This window comes from Hibiscus syriacus, unplaced genomic scaffold (assembly GCF_006381635.1).
Source record: "Hibiscus syriacus cultivar Baekdansim isolate YM2019G1 unplaced genomic scaffold, ASM638163v2 tig00110546_pilon, whole genome shotgun sequence".
Taxonomy (NCBI): domain Eukaryota; kingdom Viridiplantae; phylum Streptophyta; class Magnoliopsida; order Malvales; family Malvaceae; genus Hibiscus; species Hibiscus syriacus.
The window spans coordinates 384,194-389,338 of NW_024062773.1; the positions used below are offsets into that span (position 1 = coordinate 384,194).

At 36.5% G+C, this 5,145-nt stretch overlaps 1 pseudogene; it reads left to right on the forward strand.

The window, feature by feature from the left end:
- The first annotated feature begins 1,604 nt into the window (after positions 1-1,604).
- LOC120130384 lies at positions 1,605-4,865 on the forward strand (annotated as a pseudogene).
- Positions 4,866-5,145: the final 280 nt, after the last annotated feature.

Below are 5,145 nucleotides of genomic sequence, written 5' to 3' on the forward strand. Positions count from 1 at the left end.
AAAGATAAAAACAACCCTTACACCTATGTTCAATAATTCGAGTATAATTTTTTTTAAAAAAATCTCTCAAATAGGGGTCTTTTTCTCATTGTTTATATAGGAAGGTTGCGTTGTTGGCCTCTGCTTATCTAGGATGGTTTCGCGTCTCTCTAATTTTCTATTCTTTCTCATTTTTATAATTTTTATGTTTTTCATATCTAAATTTTGTTGTCATATTTTGTTTAACGAGTTTTCAGTTGACATAATTATTTGATTATTTTTTTTAATATACTCATGTGTTCAAGCCGGTTCTCTTATATTGATAGTTGTTTACAATCATCTAAACATGACATCTTAAACGAATTTTCAGTAGTTTAATGGACCTTCAGACGGAAGGGTAAGAGAATAATTCAGTTAAAGTCCGGTTCAAGGATAAATTTAATGTTCACCCAATTCGAAATTCAATTTTTATTACGAAAAGAAAAAGGGAAAAAGATCCCAGAAAATGGAGATTGGGCCATGTGCAATGTACTAAAAAAAACCAAAACTCTGGCAAAATTTTTTTTATAAGGTCACGGTCGGTCGATGAGCAATGTACTAGAAAATGGAGATCGGTCGATGAATTTGATAATGCAATCTTTTTAAATCTAATTGGTTCATATGTTTGTGTCATGTGTATATATTTCGACGCTATATTTTTAATTAAATTTAAATAAAATAACATAACACGTTATTACACAACATTTAACATTTCTTTTATCATTTATTTATTTATTTCGTGTTTAATGTTGTGTTTTAAATTAAGCTTTTATTGTCAGGAAATCTTGTCCATTCTAATATTGTCGGGTCTAAATCTATCCCCAATCTTAACTTTTACTTTCTCCCTTTGTTTGTTTCCCTTTGTTTGGTACGAAAATGCTTATACCCTCGACCTTAATATTAAGGATACCATCATGTTTCTTGATAATAAGATAACGAACCAAAAAACGTGAACTTTAATAATTCAATATTTCAATGCCTAAACACAACTTGAATTAAGCTGAGAGCTGGACCCAATTAAAGATAAGAGAAAGTGAGGAAAAGGATTTAAGAAGAAAAGTTACAGACATGATTTAACTTTTGTTTTGGAGAATAGAAGGTGTTGCCAATGAAAACATCTTCCAAAAAACCAGTAAAAGTCGGATTCCATGTTATCAACTCACAAAGCCAACTCTTCCACTGTTGGATCATGAGCTGTATCCAGTAATCAAGATCACTGGGATCAAGGATCCCCAGATAACGAACCAAAACGGCCTGAATTCTATGATAGTTTTGATCCCAGAGAATAAAATTGACCTGAAAATCAATGATTGGAATTTAAAAAAAAAATTAACTTTTTTATTAAAGTCCCAATAAGATGGAATTGCCGTAAACTTTTTTATTTACATGGAAATGTGTGCTTTATATGGAAGTAAAACAGGCCAAGGCCGAGGACAAGGAGTTGCTTACACAATTCTGACACTCACCAAATATAGAGCATTGATTCTTTTGGAAATTTATTAAAAAAAAAATGGAACCGAAAAACCCAGATTTTCAATAATTGGAAAATAAAAAAAATGTTTTTGGCTTCTATAAATCCAGTAGCCCCTGCCCTTTATAAATTATATACATCTGAAGAAGATAATACTAAGCAGAGCAAAGAGTTGAATTGAAAGAGGTGAGGTGAAACATGAGAGAGGCAAACATGATACCTGAAACCACAAATGAGGCTGAGGATTATAAGTTAAATGTTGAAGTCCCTGAAACTGCCCATGCTGTTAGCACTGGTACATACAAATATACATTTTCTATCTAAACGATTCTTCTTTTTCATTTCTTCTTCTTGTTTTCTGTTCGTGTTTCACTATATGTTCTTTTTTTGGTTATGACAGATTTGTTTTGTTTGAATTCTGGGATCTTGTTTTTTTCTTATTTTCTGCAAACTGCAAAGTGAAGACTGAAGAGTAGTTTCATTTCGGATCTCCAGTGTCGGTGTCATGTGCAAAATCATTATATTTTCGTATTTGATGCTGCAAAAATTTATCTTTTTCTTTGTGGCATTTTCATGGCCATAACAGTTTCTTTTTCTCGTTTTTCTTTTCTGTTTGTACTTCAAGTTCTTCAATGGCTTTTGATTTACAAATAGAGAAAAAGCAGTTTCATGGTTTTGTGATGTTGCTTCACCCCGACTGGAATATTCCAAATTAGTGACATAAACAGGAATTATTCTCCTGGGGTTAGTATTTTCTATTTGAGATCATTAGAATTTTTTTTACAGATTCATGGCTACAGGCAGGTTTTGTTTTGACCACTGGTGTCAACAGTGTATTTGTCTTGGGATATTCCGGGACAATCATGGTTCCTCTCGGCTGGATCGGAGGCGTAGTCGGTTTACTGCTTGCCACCGTGTTGTCATTGAATGCCAACATGATTCTTGCCAAGCTCCATGAACATGGAGGAAAGCGGCATATCAGATACAGAGATCTTGCAGCACAGATATACGGTACGAGGCTTAAGTTAATCGAATACGGAGTCACGGAATCTCATATAGTATTAAGGTCTTAATGTGTAAATTCTATGTTTTTATTAACGCTTGATGAACACAGGTAGGAGAGCCTATACTATTACATGGGGAATGCAATATGTCAACCTGTTTATGATTAACATTGGATTTCTCATCCTGGGTGGTTCTGCTTTAAAGGTAAGACCAGATTGTTTAAAGACACCTTACTTCCCTTGTCAAATCTACATTTTGGGTTGAAGATAGTTGTTCTAAACGGTTGCAGAATATCCCAAAGAAGATCTCGACATTTCCGACCTTTTCTATGCTTACCCGCTCCATGAATAAGGACTCGGTTGTCGATTTACATGAAGGTTCATATAGAAATCATAGTCCTGAAATCTTTAACATGTGAACATGTAAATGCAGGCTTGCTTTGCCGTTTTCAATTATGAGCACACCATGAAACTTCCATACTGTATTGCGATAACCGGGTTTGCTTGTGCTTTGTTTGCCATATCGACGCTGCATCTGTCGGCTCTGAGAGTATGGTTGGGATGTTCAACAGTTCTTGGCCTGATATATATCATCGTGGCATGTGTGCTTGCAGCTAAAGATGGTATGTTCCCATATCCGATATTCGCGCTGTTCTTCTTATCACATGGAAAGTTTCATTTAATAATCCCAGACTGGTGATCGAACTGCAGATGAAACTGCAAATAGAATCCTTAATAAATCAGTTCTTTTCCTCTGTAAAAAATGAGAACTTTCCAAGAGGGTTAAAGCAATGCTAACCTTTTTTTGGTTGTCACTCGCCAGTATCGGGAATATTGGCTCGATTGATGAGCTAAGGCATTCGGGTGTTTGTTGTTAGCTACCTTGAACTTGAAGCTGATCACTTTAGAGCTTTAGATTATGTATCTGAACACTGCGGTCGACTCTCAAAGTTTAAACCTTAAAGAAGTTTTTGAGCAACCATATGCATGAAAACCAAATAGATTCTTGCCTGTTGTCTATTGAATAAATTGGCATTGCTTAGCTCCTGCAACATTGAAATTTGCTCGATTTTCCGATAAGCCTGTTAGCTTACCTTGATGAATAAATTAGCAGTGACTTTCTTCAGAGTTTGATTTGGAACCCTGATGTACTCCTTTTTGTGCTGCTGATATTTTCCTGCATTTATATGACGATAACGATTCCGATGCTGTTCTAGGAATCAATGCACCTCCTCGAGATTACAGCATACATGGGAAATCAAGTAGCAGAATTTTTACAACTATAGGAGCATCTGCAAATCTTGTGTTTGCATTCAATACTGGAATGTTACCAGAAATACAGGTATGCCAGGATACCTCGAAATAAAAAGGTCGAAACTTCTTCCTTTAACAACATGAATTAGTGTTGAATTTGTAGCCATGTTGCGTTCGGTCCTATTTCTTTCTCTGCTTCTGACACATTGTTTCTGATAACAGGCAACAGTTAGGGAGCCTGCGGTGAAGAACATGCTTAAAGCTTTGTACTTTCAGTTCACCGTCGGAGTTGTACCGATGTTTGCCATTACCTTTATAGGCTACTGGGCTTACGGAGCGGCAACACCCAATATTTGCTTAATAGTGTAAGCGGTCCGCTTTGGATTAAGGCGGCTGCAAACATCTCCGCCTTCCTGCAATCCATCATTTGTTTGCATGTAAGTCTGTTTACTTGTTTGTAACATCCACCACTTTCAGCAATGCTCCACAAATCTAATGTGTTCCTCCGCTACCCGCTGTTAGATATTCGCGAGCCCGACTTATGAGTATTTGGACACCAAGTTTGGTATCAGAGGAAGCGCGTTGAAACTTAACAACTTGGCCTTCAGGATCGCGGCAAGAGGCGGGTACCTTGTTATCGGTACACTGGTGTCGGCTCTTCTCCCGTTCCTCGGAGATTTCGAGAGCCTTACCGGGGCGTTGAGCACGTTTCCTCTAACATTTATCCTGGCAAACCACATGTATCTTGTGGCAAAGAAGAACAAACTGAGTCTGTCACAAAGGCTCTGGCATTGGTCCAATGTTGTTATCTTTACTATCATGTCTGTCGCAGCAACAATTGCGGCTTTAAGGCTCATTGCCGTGGATTCCAAACAATATCATGTATTTGCAGATGTGTGATTAGCTACTAGGGGCTTAGACAAATACCCGAAAATATTTACAGAAATCCGGTTCGGATGTAATGTTCGATTCGGGTTTGATCAGAGTAATAATATTAATATAATGTATTCTGTCAGCTCTCGGTTCATAAGTTAGAAAAAAACTATAAGTCCTATTCGAACTGAGCTGAATTATATTTTAATTTAATCTTAACTAGCTTGTAACTTCGGTTTGATTTTGAAAAAGATGAGCATATTTTAACTGAACGTTTTCTTTTCGAAACCTTGTGTCCGAATGATACAAATGCTCGAGCTATAAGCAGGGATGTACCGAGGGAGCCGAGTTCCACATAAACCCTTCACGAAACAAACGTATGCTGTGTGGGAATCGAAATCTAAAATACGTGTACTTGATTCCAACTTTGTGAAATAAGGTGACCCATTTGTAAACTTACTAATAATAGTGTGATTTGTGTTGTAATTTACCCAACAAAAAATTAATTAACCCGATTATTATGAT